The 17,800-nt window shown below is 42.8% G+C and overlaps 1 protein-coding gene across 12 annotated transcripts in view; it reads left to right on the top strand.

Moving 5' to 3' along the window:
* The window catches only part of SGMS2 (sphingomyelin synthase 2), a 98,849-nt gene that overhangs the window by 35,643 nt on the left and 45,406 nt on the right, over positions 1-17,800 (top strand). For 2 of the 12 annotated variants that reach the window (XM_010858575.1, XM_010858571.1), the window contains exon 2: positions 6,714-6,803. The exons of 9 other annotated variants lie outside the window; for them this stretch is intronic. The gene's annotated coding sequence lies outside the window, so the exon portion shown is untranslated. Of the gene's footprint in view, positions 1-6,309; positions 6,804-17,800 lie in introns of those variants that run through there. One more of the 12 variants, XM_010858570.1, reaches the window with a different exon arrangement.

The following is a 17,800-nucleotide window of genomic DNA, read 5'->3' as shown; positions in this document are numbered from 1 at the left end:
CGGCAGCCCACCAGGCTCCCCTGTCCCTGGGATTCTCCAGGCTAGAACACTGGAGTGGGTTGCCATTTCCTTCTCCAATGCATGAAAGTAAAAAGTGAAAGTGAAGTCGCTCAGTCGTGTCTGACTCTTCGCGACCCCATGGACTGCAGCCCACCAGGCTCCTCCATCCATGGGATTTTCCAGGCGAGAGTACTAGAGTGGGGTGCCGTCGCCTTCTCCGGTAGGAACACAGCTGACTGTCTTATAAACTGGAGGTTAGTCAGTGAACAAATAACATCACCTGTGTGCCAGAAAAACAGCAGACAACCTGACACGTGAGGTCTTTTCCCTCATGGGGTGTACAGCCTGACAGAAAAGAGCCAGCAACTCTTTACCAGTGACTGAGTGAGAAAGTCGAAGTGTTAGTCGCTCAGTTGCGTCCGAGTCTTCAGGAATCCATGAACTGTATCCCTCCAGGCTCCTCTGTCCACGGGGATTCTCCAGGTAAGAATACTGGAGTGGGTGGCTGTGTCCTTCTCCAGAGGATTTTCCCAAACCTGGGAGATTGAACCCAGGTCTCCTACATTGCATGCGGACTCTTTTCTGAGCCACAAGGGAAGCCCTCAGCTTTGGCAATACCCACCTAAGAATTAAAATGAAAATACATTGCTATAGTTGATTAACAACTTTAGGATGAACACTATTTTAATGTGAAGAAACATTCTTAGATTATCAGTCTAAAGAACAACAACGCACTTTGCCTGTTGGAATAAAGCTGACAAATCACTGGAATATCAGTGTACTCATAGGACTTGAGGAGTAACCGTGGAAAATATCATGTCTTCCATGTACAGCATGGGGATATCTGAAGGAACAAAGGTCCTTTTCTTGCTAAGGTTTGCTCTCTTATAACTAGTCTTTGGGGCTTCCCAGGTGGCACTAGTGGTAAAGAATCCATCTGCCAATGCAGGAGGCCCAGGTTCAATCCCTGGGTCAGGAAGATACCCTGGAGAAGGAAAGGGCAACCGACTCCGGTATTCTTGCCTAGAGAATCCCACGGACAGAGGAACCTGGTGGGCTATAGTTCATATGGTCACAAAGAGTTGGACATGACTGGAGTGTCTTAGCACTCATGCAACTAGTCTTTAAAATAAAATTTCATCTATTTTCCAGCTTACAATAAAGTGCTCCTTAAGCACAAGAGCTTCTGTGCTTGTATTTGGAAATACTCCACATTTAACTGTTGGGTAGAGCCTGAGATGACTATGACAGAGAGGAGTACTCTTTTGAGTTGTTTAATCCCCTGAGATGATCATAGCTGTTCTTAGGCCAGACGATGACTCTCCAGTCCATTAGGCCTAAAAACAAATGCTTCCATGGAAAGTCACTTTCTATGCATCAGGTTACTTAGTGTTTTTATGTGGCTGCATCTTGGTTGTCTCCTGATGTAGAGAATTTATTCCACAAATCTGGAACTGCCTTCTCTTCAGCTCTAGTCAGATGCATGGCTGGCGGATGTTGAAATAAAGGATGGATTTCTGGTGCAGTTGTGTTCCTGAAATGATCCAGACCATTGGAGCCGCTTATTTGTATTGTGTTGCCTTGGTTTCCTGCCAAAAAAAAAAAAACAACAACAGCAGCAAAACAAAACTCTGGAGAGTTATGCTTCAGAATTTATTGAGGGGCATCCCTGGTGGCTCAGACGGTAAAGAGTCCTCGTGCAATGCAGAAGACCCAGGTTCAATCCCTGGGTTGGGAAGATACCCTGGAGAAGGATGTGGCAACCCACTCCAGTATTCCTGCCTGGAGAATTCCAGTGAACAGAGGAGCCAGGTGGGCTACAGTCCATGGGATCGCAAAGAGTCGGACACGACTGAGCAACTAGCACACACATGATAAAAATCTGTCATGTGATGTCATATGGTGGTCTCCCTGGTCGGTGCTGTTGCTCACCACCCTGCCGGTGCCAGCCGGCAAAGTTGATCAGGTCCCAAGAACGTGCACGGCCAGGCTGAGAAAGGAAACTACAGCAAAGGAATTCTACAACAAAGATGGGGTCGAAAGGTTCAGACACGTCTCCACAAAGGGAAGCGGTCTGACCATGACTTTATTCAGCATCTTATATTTATACAGAAAAGCGTGAGAAAGACAAGACAGTTAACATTTTCTTGGTTGACCTATATACATCTTACAAAAAGTCACAAGAAATCTTGAGAGCATGGGAATGGCACCCTGTTATTATTTCTTACACCAGATAACATTTCCCTGTACGTGAGAAGTTTGTCCAGAATTCCAGGTGTCTGCAGTAAATAAGCGCCTAATCTCTGGGGTGGCGGGACAGAGAGCTATGTTTGCAAGCAAACCCTCAAGGACTGAGGCAGCTCCCAGAGCTGTGTCCTTCGGACAAAGGACCCCGTTCTCACGGGCAGCTCCCCGCACCACCCCTGTGTACAGACCTGCAGTGAGCATGTTAGGGCCAAGTGTCAAGAAAAGCTTTTCTTGCCCTGGGAAACCGATCCCCTACTCCCCGCCTCCCCTCCCAGTACATGCAGATACGGAGACACCACAGTCTGCCTCTGAGCCTGGAAAATTTCGTTTCTTCTCTGTTTTACTCCGGCTGCCAAGGAACTGAGAACTGAATATGTAGCCCAGTTTTTGTCATGTTTTAAGACTTACCTAGTACCCTCTGTTACCCCTTTTCTTTTCGTTTCTATTTTAGTCAGCTAACAAATACGGGTCACGCATGCTCTGCACCAAGTGCTGTTTCTAAGCTGCTTATAAATATTAATGCCCTCACCCCTCTTAAGGACCCCATGAAGTTAGTGCTGTTATCCCTATTTATAGGCGAGGAAACTGAGGCACCGGAAGGTTATGCATCATGTCAGGAGCTCCAGAAGTGCTGAGTGTGGTGCTCCTCTACTGGGAGCCGGTGAGACGTATTCAGTCACGGGAAACACATCCCCGCCCCTCCCACTGCTTCCTGTGATCAGGAACCCTGTCTCTACTTGGCTTTGGGTTCTGCATTGCTCCTCTTGTAGGAGTATTTTACTTTACTAAAGGTTGTATCCTTTATTTTATTCCTTTATGAAGTGATGCATGGTACATACACTTCAGATTAAGATATATGAGCTCTTCCATAACACTCTTTTAAATGGGTCTTCTCAACTACTCTGGGATGTGTACAGAGTGTTTGGAATGGTCAGCATGAATTTACAGTCTAGCACCCTCTCCTTTTACCTCTCCTTTTCAAAAAGAGCACACATTTTAAGTTTGACTAGATGGAAAAATCTATAAGCTGATGATTTTATCAGCATCATTAATATGTGTGCTGTGCTAACTCCCTTCAGGCATGTCCGACTCTTTGTGACTCTTTGGACTGTAACCTGCCAGGCTCCTTTGTCCATGGGATACCCAGGCAAGAATACTGGAGTGGTTTGCCATGCCCTCCTCCAAGGGATCTTCCTGACCCAGGGATCAAACCCTCATCTCCTGCAGCCCTGAATTGGCAGGCAGGTTCTTTGCTACCAGCACCTCCTGGGAAGACCATCATGTTATAAACAGTTATAATTGTCCACATTGTTACAGGCCAGGAGCCACTCTCTCCTCTTCTTTTATTTCATTTACCTTTGCTACCTAAGGAATAAAATGTTGGCCCTGTTTTATGAGCTACTTTAAGTTTCAGCTTCTCCCATCTTGACACTCTGGGCTTGTTTTTATATATAGCTGGGTGTAGGTACCTGAAAAATATTGGACCTTCCAATGTGTCTTCTTGAAAAATCTCTTCATTAGCCCAGTTCTTGCTTAATCAGGTATTTATCTAAGCTAACTTAACTCTTGACCTTATAAACAGGTAATTACATTGATCCTTTTGATAGAGTAGCTTAAGTTGGCAGATGCAGAGATTAGCCCACGAGATTACTGGCGGTTCTTAGCGCTGCAGCCAGTGTCCCTGAAGACAGAGACAGGCATAGTTTGGGGATACTCTGAGGTTGCATTTGTAGGCACCTTTGACGTTAAGGGGCTTCCCTAGTGGCTCAGATGGTAAACAATCTGCCTGCAATGCCGGAGACCTGTGTTCACTCCCTGGGTTGGGAAGATCCCCTGGAGAAGGGAAACTCACTCCAGTATTCTTGCCTGGGAAATCCCATGGACAGAGGAGGCTGGTGGGCTACAGTCCATAGGGTTGCAAAGAGACAGACACAACTGATCAACTATCACTTAACACTTAACTTTGGTATTAAGAGGCAATGACCCTTTTGATCCATGTACTATCTAATTGCATATGAATATAATTAATTTCTTCTAATAGTACCTCAGTGTTCCAGAAATGGCTTCAATAGGGGGAACCTCTGAAGGGTTTAAAATGAGAGTAAATTTGTAGAAAGGTCAGTGTGGAAAACTGGGACGGGAAGGGATTAATGCAGTCCAGGGGAAACATGATGGTGACTACAAGTGTGGCTATTAGCGGAGCTGTTGGACAGACAGGGTCAGGTTAGTGGAGTTGGTGGGGAGAGTAGAGAGGTAGTAGCTAGAGTGAGGTCCCAAATGAGAAAAACATCCTCTGATAGTGGGGTGATCTTTTCAAAGGATTAAACATGTCCCACTGAGAGTATTGTATGGTATCTGAAATGAGCACAGAGTTGCTTACCTCCTATTATGGGCCTTACTGGAATGTAGCATTTTTGACCAGTTGAAGTTTATTTCATCTGTACCCAGCATTTCAGATATACCTTTGTTCTTTAATTTTTATAACAACTTTATTGGGATGCAATTCATAACCACGAAATTCACCCTTTTAAAGAGTACAATTCATTTAGTGTATTCACAGAGGTGTGCAGTCATCACCTCTACCTAATTTTAGAACATTTACATCATCCCCCCAAGAAAGCCCCTACCCGCTGATATTCACTACCCAATCTCCTCTGCCTCCAGCCACTGGCAACACTCGTCTGTGTTCTGTCTCTGTGGATTTTCCTCTTCTGCACATTTCACAGAAGTGGAATCATGAAGTATGTGATTTTTTGTAACCGGCTTCTTTTACTTAGTGTGTATAATGTTGTTAAGGCTCATCTGTGTTTTAGCATGTATCACCACTTCATTATTCTTTATTGCCAAATAATATTTTATTATATGGGTACAGAGCAGTGTATTCATCCATTCATCAGCTGGCCGTTTGGGTTGTTTCTGCTTTTTGGATGTTACGAATAATGCAGAAAGAACATTTGTCTACAGGGTTTTGTGTGAACTAGGGTTTTCATTTTTCTTGGATCTATAACTAGGAGTGACACATTCATTCTTGAGTCTTTTCCAACAGTTGAGTATTTTGGGTGAAAGTGGGATCTCAGTTGAAAATCAGTTTCTGGTTGTGGATGCATATATGTCCCGTAATTGTTAAACATAGATTTTAATGATATTGGTTGGGCATTTAAAAGATATATATACTTCAAATACCAAATCTGGTGTGTGTGTGTGTGTGTGTGTGTGTCTTGGGCTGTACTCTTAGGATATAAGGTGGTTCTATGAATTGGAAACCTCTGGAAAATGATGTACATTTTACTTCTATCTACAAGTCAAATTTTAGTTAAAGTAAGTAGAGCACAGAGGAGTTTTAGGGCAGCACAGCTACTCTGATAGTTTAATGGTAGATACATGTCATTATACACGTGTCCAAGCACACAGAATGTACACCAGCAAGAGTGAACCTTAACTGTGAACTGTGGACTCTGGGTGAATCTAAAACTACTCTAAAAAATAAAGTCTGTAAAAAATCCATTAAAATATCATAGCAGTTGTACATATTGCAAGGGAATCCTTCACCGTTTTGTTGGAGTGTGATGCATTTTGCACTCCACAGCAGCCTGGGTACTGGCGGTTCCTCACCTGCTCTGGAAAGCCCTCAGTGCCCTGGCCTCTGGCCTCTGTACCTCTCTGCTCCTGGGTTTCAATGCTCCATTGCCTTTCTGTTCTTGATACCTGCCTGGCTGATTCCTGCCTCAGGGCTTTTGAACCAGCTGCTTCTGTGACCTGAAATACTTGACTTCCAGGCCCCACCCCCTTCCCATTATTATTAAGTCTTAACGCAAATATTGAGTTGGCCAAAAAGTTCATTCGTGTTTTTCCTTACATTGCCAGCCCAGTACTATCTGCTCATTTCCTAACCACTAATCCCTAAATCGGCTTCCCTGGTGGCTCAGAGGATAAAGCGTCTGCCTTCAATGCAGGAGACCCGGGTTTGATCCCTGGGTTGGAAAGATCCCCTGGAGAAGAAAATGACAACCCACTCCAGTATTCTTGCCTGGAGAATCCCATGGACAGAGGAGCCTGACGGGCTACAGTCCATGGGGTTGCAAAGAGTCGGACAGGACTGAGCAACTTCACCCACAATCCCTAAGTCAGCCACGCCAGCCTCACTTTGACTCTAACTTCTCTCAGTGGCGGTTCTCACAGTCTTCTTGTTTATCTGCTGTTGAGCATCATGAGGGGTGGGACTCTGCCTACATCCCCCGCTCCACCTCTGAACAGTTCTGTCAGGTATTGCTAATGTTGGCGGAAAGCACAAGTTGCTTTTCTCCTCCTGAAATGCTGGTACCTGTTAGACCCAGTGTCCTCCCGGGGACTCTTCCAGGGGGTGGAATGGCAGTATCATAGAATTCATCATTTCACTCTCACTCCAAGAAAACCAGCAAAACATAGCAAAGCATGATTCTGACTTAAGCTCTCACTTTCTCTTTTAGAGCTACCATCCTCTGCCCTTCCCGCTCTTCACAGAAAGGATCTCTGACAAGTCTTAACAGTGTTGACCGCTGCGAGGATCACAGACCATGGTGGGATTTATTGTTGTTGTTGTTCAGTCGCTAAGTTGTGTCTGACTCTTTTGCGACCCCATGGACTGTAGCCCACTAGGCTCCTCTGTCCATAGGGCTCTCCAGGCAAAAATACTAGAGTGGATTGCCATTTCCTTTTCCAGGGGATCCTCGTGATCCAGGGTTCAAACCCATGTCTCCTTCATTGGCCGGCAGGTTCTTTCCCACTGACCCACCAGGGAAGCCTGCAAACAGTAGGTTGGGTGCTTCCTGGTGCTCGATCATACATGTGATTTGCTCAGGGTTGGATGCCTACCAGTTGTCCTGCAACTTCTCTGCTATCTTCTCTTTCCTAGTTAAGACATTTCAAAACATGCCTTAAGAAAAACATGCCTTAACTTTGAAAGTTTCTGTCTTATCGTCAGGAGAGTCTTAGATTTCAAGCTGTTTCACGTGTGTGGATGTTTCCTCATGTGTTAGATTGTTGTCTTAAATGACAGCAAGAGAAATAGAGGTGATACCAAAACTTCCTAACCTCTTTGCAGGACTGCCCACAGACAGGGCCCTCAGTCATTGCCTCAAAGGTGCTTTGAGAAAAATTAGTGGTACTAAAAGCCTTCAAAGAAACATCAGTCAGCGGAGCAACTGTTTAACAGCATTACTGAAATGATTACTAGCAAAGTTACTTTGTTTCTGTAGTATTTAAACTAAAGTCAAAGAGATGTGGTAATTATACACATTCTTCCCTGGTGGCTCAGACGGTTAAGAATGCGCCCGCAACGCGGGTGACGTTGGTTCGATCCCTGGGTTGGGAAGATCCCCTGGAGGCGGGCATGGCAACCCACTCCAGTATTCTTGGGCTTCCCTGGTGGCTCAGAGGTTAAAGCGTCTGTCTCCAATGCCGGAGACCCAGGTTCGATCCCTGGGTCGGGAAGATCCCTGGAGAAGGAAATGGTAACCCACTCCAGTATTCTTCCCTGGAAAATCCCATGGATGGAGAAGCCTAGTAGGCCACAGTCCATGGGGTTGCAAAGACTCAGACATGACTGAGCGACTTCACTTCACTTTTTGCTCACTGAGAAGGAAGGAAGCTTTCACGCTCATGGTTGACATTGTGCAACTCAATCCACTGTCTGGAGTATTAGTAATTTGAATTTAATTCCTAGGATAGTTTTATTCTTGAAAATAAAAATAGCAGTTGCATATTTAATACAGAAAGGTTTCTCTTTCTTCTCTACAGCAATGGGCACCTTATGACTGGGGCTCAGTTTATTCTGACATAGCCATTCTTTTTCATCATTACTCGTTATCATCATGTTTGCCTAAAAAGTCTTCAGCCAAAGATGGACCTCAGGGCCATATAATCCCAGGTTAATTAAAAATACATTTTTAGGAGCATTTAAGTTGTTACTCAGCACAGCACTCTATAGGCTTACTTGTTTGTCTTCTGTAAAATTCAAAATACTTCTAAGAATGTTGCTAGGATTAGAATGCCTATAATGGGCCAATGCTAGGAATGACAACTATTTCTGAATATTTGACCGCAGTATTTTCTCTCCCTTCGTCTTACAGTGTCTGTCCCATTGAAGCTGGGTAAAGAAAAGAATTCATTTGTTCACTAAATACTTACTGAACGGTTTCTGTGTGCCAGGCGCTCATTTCAGTGTCGTGAACGCAGTGAACAAAGTAAAACCCCTGTCTTCATGGAGCTTTTAAAAGCCCCGAACATCCTCAGCAAACAAGTGGGATAAAGGAGGCGTGGGGAACGGACTTGCTCTCAGATGTGCCGGGGGAAAGTTCCTTCAAAATGGCAGACAGACACAGGATGCAAAGGATAGAGCTGGAACCTGGTTTGGAAAACAGGATAAAGCCATTGTATAATGCTTTAGTTTTAACCACTGCAAAATAGAGAAGCTTATTAAAACAATAAACCGAAAAACCAGGTGCCAGGGTGATTTGACCTAGGCTTAGGAAAGAAGGATTACTTTTCAAATAAACGATTTTAAGTCACTTTTTTTTCAGGTTTACAGATTCTGCCCCAATTCTGCCTTCACTGCCCCCTCCCAGCCTTGGTCTAATGCAGCTTTCCAGAGTATCTCTATGCATAGTATGAGTTCATATTTGCCCCATTCGTAAAGTAGAAGATAGCAAACTATACTTCTGAGCAATGTATTTTTTCCTCCTTATATATGTAGGAGGGTTTAGCAAATCAGTACAAAAAAGAACATCCTCTTCGTTTTGTTTTTTTTTTTTTCCCCCTCGTCACAGAGTAGTCCATTGTATGGATGTACCACAATTTAAATAGTGACCTATTGATGGAGGTTTGGGTTGTAGCCAGTCCTTGCTCTTAAACAATGCCGCAATAAATAACTTTGTGTGTAGGTTATTCTGCATGTACACAATTATATGTGTATAAATTTGCCAAGTAGAATTGCAGATCATAAAGGATGTGTGTAATTTTGATAGCTGTCTTGTCAAATTGCCTCCCAGAGAAGGTTTATCTTATTCTCACCCCCCTGCTAGAAATTTGTGAGACTAGCTGTTATTTGGGTCTGGATTTTTTTGTTTTTTGCCAGTCTGATAAGTTAAATGGTTTCTCAGAGTTTCAGTTTAGGAATACTATTCATTCAGAAATTTCAGTGGCATATTTTTTAAAAGAAAGTGCTCAGAAATGTAAACAAGGCTAGAATTTAGCTCTTTTTATTGTACAAAAAAAGACGCTAAAGGCCATCTTACATCTTCTATTATGTAAGGTGAGTTTGTCCATGTTGAAAATGCTACATTTTAAATACTGAAAATAATACAAGGTGAAAGTGCTTCTAGGCTCATGATATACCTAGGTGATCTGCTACGAGTCAGACCTTTCGTATATAGTTTGGTGCTCTATGATAGGTAATTGAACTAGGACAGTGTACAAAGATGAGTTAACACAGCAGGCCGAGACTGCCCTTCTAGGAAACAGTGCTTGCAAGATTAGCCCTTGACTGGTGGCATGTGGTCACTTAGATTGGAGGAGGGTTCCCACCATTTCCTGGTAAGGATGGCTCACTGCGCCTGACCTGTTTGTGCAAACAGTATTGGTTTCTGTTGAGTACCTGCTTGCATTCCGGGAGTATAGAATTTAGGTATGTGCCCAGCAGAAGTTTCCTGTGTAGCCAGTCCCAGTAAAAACCCCAGACACTGAGTTACTAATGAGCTTCTCTGGTAGACGGTGTTTCACAGGTGTTGTCAGCACTCCTTGGGGGAAATTAAACACCACCTGTGTGATTCTACTGGGAAAAGGCCCTTGGAAGCTTGCTCCCGGTCTCCTCTATACTTTACTCCACATACCTTTATCCTTAGCTGATTTTGCTTTGTATCCCTTTGCTGTAACAAATAGCCACGAGTACAACTGTATACTGGGTCCTGTGAGTCCTCCTAGTGAATCATCACACTGGGAGTCTTGGGGACCCTGCCCCAAACAGCTTGGAAAGACTAACGTTCTCTGTCCGTATTGGTATTAGTGGTGAGTGACACAGATATTTTTAGCATGCAATTAATTGACTTTGATATTGTCTCTTGACTTATAGTCTGTGTTCTATTGTAAAGTGCGTAATGCTTTAGATTTCTGTGATTTAGCGTTTATATCTAACAAATGGAGGCAGCAAGAAGGGTGCTGGGGAATGGAGAGTTTTGTGTTTAGTGATGAGTGCACAAGTGGTTATTTGGTCTTCCCAGTGCCTATACTTCAGCTTAAAAACTTACTGCTTTAACTTTCTATACTTTGGTTATTAGGTAAATGGATTTACTCAAATTTCTTTGGCTTCATAGCCACAGAATTTTAGCCAGACAGTCTCATTCCTAAATATACTCTGATTCTGAAGCTTAACTGCAAACCAGTAGCCCTGGAAGCATCACTTAGGACAGCTTATGTCCCAAATAGGACATAAGGCCCAAAGATGGAAATAAAGCTTATTTTTGCTTTATTCTATTATATTAGCATGCTGTTTTTGTATTATATTAACATCCTGTTTGGCATTTTTCAAATGGAAAACTGATAAAAAGTGTTAAACATAAAGATTTATGTCTTTAAGCTGCTTTAAAAAAGAAAAGAAATTAGATGGCGTCTGAAGGCTGAAAAGGACAAAACAAAAGGCAACACAGTATCTGGTATGTGTGGGTGTGTGTGGCTTTTCAGAACCACTTTCCCCCTCTGAATATTTCATGCATAACAATGACTAGGAAGAAAGGTGGCTCCAGAAAGTATTAGGGAGCCAGTAATAACTAGTGGAGAAATGTCATGAAATGCAAACCCAGGGTGTTTTATTCTAGAGTTTCTGTTTCTACAGTGATCTAGGCACGGGTGCTAATTTATGTTTAAAGACAAAGCTCAGCGAGGTGACCTTAGGCGGCCAGTGACATTTATTTATATTCCTGGTGGTGTTTGAGGATGGACCTCTTCAATTCTAAAGCTACTTGTGTTGTGGTATCAATTCAAAAGACAGGTATATGTAAAGGTATAATCGTTTTTCTGACCTGGAATGTGGCCCACCAAAGGAGTCAACCCTCTGGTTGCCTGAAAAAAATTCCTTCTTGACTCCGAGGTCAGAATTAGTGACACAGGGCTGTTTAGGAATGTGTTATATCAACTATGAATTCATGAGAGAATTTTTATGGGGATGGCAGGTAAGTTCCATGACAGCCTATAATCCAGTTCACTTGTATGTGTTAGAATCCTGTAATTGCTTTCTCTGTTAAAGCTTTTCTTCAGAACTCAGTAGAAGAAATAAAGCAGACTGTATTTTAGCTGCGAGGGATCTGTTAAATCTGTGCACAGACTTGAAAAGAATTGAAAGTGCCTCTCCTCCCTCCCTGTGACATGAGAAAGAGCAGTGTCAAGGTTAAACATGAAATCAACAGTTAGCCTAGTGCTGGGAGGAGTTTGCCCTGAATAAATATATGTCCTGCGTCTGACTGTACCTGTGCCTGAGTCGCCTTCCTCCTGCCAAATACAAACAGGTTACCAGGCAACAGGAGTGATTCAGACCCTCTAAACACTTCACCCCAGTGAAATGTCCATCGGCCAGATTTCCAGGAAGTGTCCCTCTTGTAAGTCACTGGGGAGCTGGACAGACATTCATGCAGGCACTGAAGGTACCAGATGACCCGGAGCTGGGAGCTGTGTTAGATGGTGGGACCAGCTAATATCTGGAAGGACGTACCTCCTAGGGCAAACACAGACTGTTATCTGTTAATACGTGGTAACTGTGGGAAGAAAATGTGGAGGAAGAAAAGGTGAAATCTCCCCAGGAGGACTCATGGGGAAGCAAATCCACCGCTCTTAGGGGGAAAAAAAAAAAGCCAGCACATTCCAGATTGTAAAAACAGATCAAGATCTCAGAAAATCTAGCAGCGTGGCTCAGATTGCCTGGAATAAAATCCCACCTCTCACCACTTGCTGGATTTCTGGGTCTCACTTCCTCATGCCTCACATGGAGGATTGATAATGATACCTACTCCGTAAGTGGTTGTGCATATTAACCAGCTAATATTGGGGAAGCTCCAATCACATCCTCCACCCTCTAGGCAACTCCCTAAGTAAGCGGTGGGGGGGTGGGGAGGTCAATGGGGGCGGGTGAGGGTGGGAAAAGGTAGAACTGTGTTAGGGATGAAGGAACACCCAACGATAGGTGAGAACTTTTTAGGGATTTATCTATTCTTTTATCATGTTGAGAACTGCAATTATAGACACTGGAGCCTCATTTAAGAAACCTCTCCAAGGGTTTTCAGCATTTCTTACTTAGAAAATTATTTATATATCAAAAAACTACTGCTGGATTAGGCGGGTGCAGGAGGATATAATCATGGAGATTGGTTGGGGGTTTCCAGGGTATCTGAAGCTATATGCGTTTTTTGCTTTACTATTTTTTTATACCTTATGTTTTTTCCTCCTCCTTATGTAAGATACATTATAATTAAAAATGCAAGGAACTTCCCTGACATTCCAGTGGTTAAGACTCTGCCCTTCCAGTGCAGGGGCGTGAGTTCAGTCCCTGGTCTGGAAGCTAAGATCTCACATGGCCTTGCAGCGCAGCCAAAAAATTAAATAAAAATAAAAATGTAGTCACACAGGGACTTCCCTGGTGGTTCAGTGGCTCCGCGCTCCCAATGCAGGGGCCCGGGTTCAATCTCTGTTCAGAGAATTAGAGCCCACATGCCACAACTAAGATTTTGCATGAAATAACTGAAGATCCTGCAAGCCATAACTAAACTACCCCACATGCTGCAGCAAAAATTCAAGAGCCTGTATGCTGCAACTAAGACCAGGAACAGCCAAATAAATAAACAAATTTTTTTTAAAGATGCAATCACACAAAGCATTCTAAGTTGGGTGAAATTTTGGAGTCTTGTACCCCATATGGAAATTATAATTATGCAGATACGTTGTTGGAAAAAGAAAGGTGCCTTTGGTACTGTGGAGAAGGGTGCAACAGGGCTGGAGTCTCTCAGTGTGTGAGATGACACATTCATTCACAGCCATTCTAGCGCCTCTGAATGCTGGGCACCTGGCTGGTGGCCAGTGACGTTGATGCACATCAGACATGGACTGTCCTCGCACCTTCTAAGCCAGCAGAGGGGAACCCCCGTGTAGGCTGCAAACTACAAACCCATAGGCTGGACGAAAGAAATGGGAGGAGCACTGGTAAAGCGAGAAAGTCCTGACATTAAATCCCAGTCTGATCTTTTAAGCGTTCTTGAATTTATTTTTTGAAAGGAAAGCAGAATGTTAGCAGATTGGATTGTGTTGCTGTACACTGGGCTACTGGCCCAGCAGTGGCTGGGTGATGGGAGAGAGTTGTGAAATTCAGAGTCATTCTTCTTCCTGAGTTTGCAGTCTGGTTCTGTCAGGTGGAGGAGTTTCCCAGGGAAGGATCCGCTGTGAAGTCAAAGTCAAGAGGAAGAACGAGATTACAGGAGTGGCTCTCTGGGCTGGCTCAAGAGCTCATCCTCATAGTCCACGGTAGGACATTAGTGTGTGTAAAGTGAAAGTGTTAGTCACTCAGTCGTGTCTGACTCCATGTGACCCCATGGACTGTAGCCTGCCAGGTTCCTCTGTCCATGGGATTCTCCAGACAAGCATACTGGAGTGGGTTGCCATGCCCTTCTGTAGGGGATCTTTCTGACCCAGGGACTGAACCCATGTCTCCTGCATTGCAAGCAGATTCTTTACCATCTGAGCCATCAGGGAAGCAACCAAAACTAACTTTAGGATCTCTATAAAAAGTAAGAGAAAAACCCATTGCACTCTATAAAGTTTCTCACTTTCCTTTAAGCCACACTATATACAGTGCTTCATTCACTGAATTTTTCCTTGAAGGTCGCTTTATTTCATATGGAGTCTTATACTTTGAATAATTTTCTGAGTGTAGAATGTTGACTTGGGGCAAATGCTTTTAAGTTTGACTTATTTTAAAAAGAACCAAAGTAATTAATGATTGAAGGATAGTTGATATACAATAATATTACATAAATTACAAGTGTACAGTAGAGTGATTCACAATTTTTAAAGGTTATACTCCATTTATAGTTATTACAAAATTTGACTTTATTTTCTCTGTTATACAGTATATCCTTGTAGCTTATTTTATAACTGATATTTTGTTGTTGTTGTTCAGTTGCTAAGTCGTGTCCGACTGTTTGCAACCCATGGACTGCAGCATACCCGGTTCCTCTGTCCTCCCCTATCTCCCAGAGTGTACTCAAATTCACGTCCATTGAGTCAGTGATCCTGTCTAACCATCTCATTCTCTGCTGCCCCCTTCTCCTTTTGCCTTCAATCTTTACCAGCATCAGGGTCTTTTCCAATGAGTTGGTTCAAGTGGCCAAACTACTGGAGCTTCAGCTTCAGAGACAGTCATTCCAATGAATATTCAATGTTGATTTCCTTTAGGATTAATTTCCATTAATTTAGATTCTCAGTCTTTCATCAGGAACCTTTATGTTATTTGATGGAAAACTGTATTAACCATTATTCATAAAAGCTTACTGAACATATGTAACTCCTTTTCAAAAACAGAGGAAGCCATAAATGTCTCAAATAATTCAAATAAATTTTGGAGTTCACTTATTTTGCTTATTTGTTGCAAAAATGTTTGCAGTAGGAATTTGTGATCTTGATTACTAAAGTTCTGACCAAACAAATTACCTCAGTTTATTGAGGGTGCAGATGTGAGCTTAGTAATTTTCACCTTAGCTAACACATTTCCTTGCCTTTCCTTATGCTCCAATGATTTATTTTATCAAAAGTTAAGGAAACATTGTTTACCTCTTTATTTCAAAGAAGCACACTAGCCTTTAGAGGTCTCTGCATTCTTTCAGTGCACTGATCAACTGGTGCAGCTCGGATAAAGTCACACCTGAAATGCTGGAACTCTCCCTACGCTGATGACATGTTCTTTTTACGTAAAAAGTCCATCCCCCTAGCCCAGTAAATTCAAGGACCGGCTCAAATACTGGTCCAGCCTCATTTAACACCACGTCACCTGTAGAAAAAGGTAATCATTCCTTCCTCTGTGGTTCTCTGTACTCCTCCAACACTTGGTGTTTCCAATGTAATTAGATGAAGGAAATCTTTTTTTTTTTTTCTTCCTCTTTACTTTTTTTGAATTTTATTTTTTTGCTTTAAAGTTTTCATTTTGAATTGGTATATAGCTGATTAGCAATGTTGTGGTATTTACAGGTGAATAAGGAAGGGACTCAGCCGTACATATACATGTATCCATTCTCCCCAAGCCTGCATCCCAGCAAGACTGGCACATACCATTGAGTAGAGTTCCATGTGCTATATAGTAGGTCCTTATAGATGAAGGAAAAACTGCTTAAAAGCTTACTACATGCTGTCCATCAGAGGCTTTCTTTTTTTTGCCTCAAGGAGTTAATATCATGGGGGTCAGAACATGCTGCCCTAAAATATGGCATGTGAGTTCAGTCGTGTCCGACTCTTTGTGACCCTGTGGACTGTAGCCCGCCAGGCTCCTCTGTCCATGGGAGTCCCCAGGCAGGAATACTGGAGTGGGCTGCCATTCCCTTCTCCAGGGGACCTTCACCCCTCGGATGGGTTCTTGACCTCTGAGCCACCAGGGAAGCCCTGGGATCTTCTTTTGCTACTAGCTCTTTTGTCCCTGGCACTTCTGCAGCTAGATATCTGCCAAATATCTCATTCTCATTTGAAAGCTTCATGATTATTAAATATAATGTTTAAGTACTTCTGTGGATTTTCTTGCTGCTGAAATCTTTGCACTAAATCTTCTTTGCCTCCAGAATACCATGTATAAGAGTTTTAATCATTATACAGGAACATACAGTCAAAAGGCAAAGTAAAAAATGGTGAAATTATCACACACAAAGCACCCCAGAGGTAAAGGTTGGTTTGTGTCTTAACAGGCTGTAGTTATAAATTGGCATTTGTGTTTCAGTGGGAACTTCACGGAAGGGTACACTAGGTTTTGTAACCTCCCGGGAAGATGAGTGCAGTGTTTGACTATGCATTTCTGGGTCCAGGAATTGTAGCAGGAAAGATTTTTTGGCATGTATGTAAGCGGGCTGCTGAAAAATTATATGGAAAGCAGGTGTTGCATGTGAAGGGAACATTAAGCATTAAACATTAACAGAAATTAAACAACTTTGTCTGGAAACAGGGTTTAGGGAAAGGGAAAAAAGTGAGTCTCAAAGTGGGCCTGAAAAGGAAGGCAGAAGCCAGATTATGAAGGTCCTTTTAAGCTGTGTTACCTGACAGAAGGACACACCAGCATCTAAGAAGCAGTCCAGAGAAAAAAGATAATTAGGGAAAGGTGATCTGACCACATATTTGTTATTAAGGAAATAAAATTTATTTTGTTTACCTATAATGGCATTAGTTTTTTTTTTTTTTTAAAGATAACCTCAAAGAGGCGTACTGAAATATTTACAAGTGAAATGATGTTTGGGATTGTTTCCAAAAAAAAAAACAACTCAGGGTAGAGGATAGTTGGAATAGCTTTCCCATGATGATCATGGTAACTGATGAGGTTTGCTATACTGTTCTCTCTGCTTTAAATACAAAATTTGAAAAAATTTCTATTATAAGGTGTTCTTGTTTTTAAGCGAAAATAAGCAATGGGCTTTTGGCCAATAGAAGCCATTCGAGGGCTTTATAGGAGCCAATAAAGCAGGAAATGGACTGGGAACAAAACCAGAGAGGGAGGGTGTGCTGCATGAAGTACTGGTTTACTCCTTTCCCAGTGAGTGTCTGTGGGGCTCCAGTTTTCCCTTCTGCAAGATTATTCATGTCTTCTTAGTAGCCTGTTCCTGATTGCCCACTTCCTCTTAATAGCAATACTTTCACTGTGTATCCAGCAGTCCAAAGTACTCGTAGTGCTCCATATACCTAGTACCCAACTCGGCTTTCTTTTTATTCTTTATTTTTATTTTATTTTTTAGCTGTGCCACACAGCATGCGGAATCTCATTTCCCCAACTAGGGATAGAACCTGTGCCCGCTGCAGTGGAAGTGCGGAGTCTTAACCACTGAACCACCAGAGAAGTCCCAGCTTTTTTTTTTTTTTTGTTATTAAAAACATTTTTTAAATGTATCTTTCTGGTAGATAAATTGAATCCATTAGAAATTTGTTGTGGCTATTGATGTGTTTGGACTCATTCATGCTTTCTATAAGGAAAGGTGTTTGTGAGCTGAACTAAGCTCACAAGAGTTTAAGAGATAAGAGTTAGGTAAGATAGATTCAGGATTAAAGTGGATGGGACGTGGGCTGACTGTCTGGGGAGCAGAAGAAGGAATTTGAAGCTGAGAGGTTTGCTAAGGTTTTATTTCAGTTCAGTTCAGTCGCTCAGTCATGTCTGACTCTTTGTGACCCCATGAATCGCAGCACGCCAGGCCTCCCTGTCCATCACCAACTCCTGGAGTTCACCCAGACTCACGTCCATCGAGTCAGTGATGCCATCCAACCATCTCATCCTCTGTCATCCCCTTCTCCTCCTGCCCCC

Source organism: Bison bison, unplaced genomic scaffold (genome assembly GCF_000754665.1).
Source record: "Bison bison bison isolate TAMUID 2011002044 unplaced genomic scaffold, Bison_UMD1.0 scf7180017864389, whole genome shotgun sequence".
Taxonomy (NCBI): domain Eukaryota; kingdom Metazoa; phylum Chordata; class Mammalia; order Artiodactyla; family Bovidae; genus Bison; species Bison bison.
This window is presented reverse-complemented; position numbering and strand designations above follow the sequence as displayed.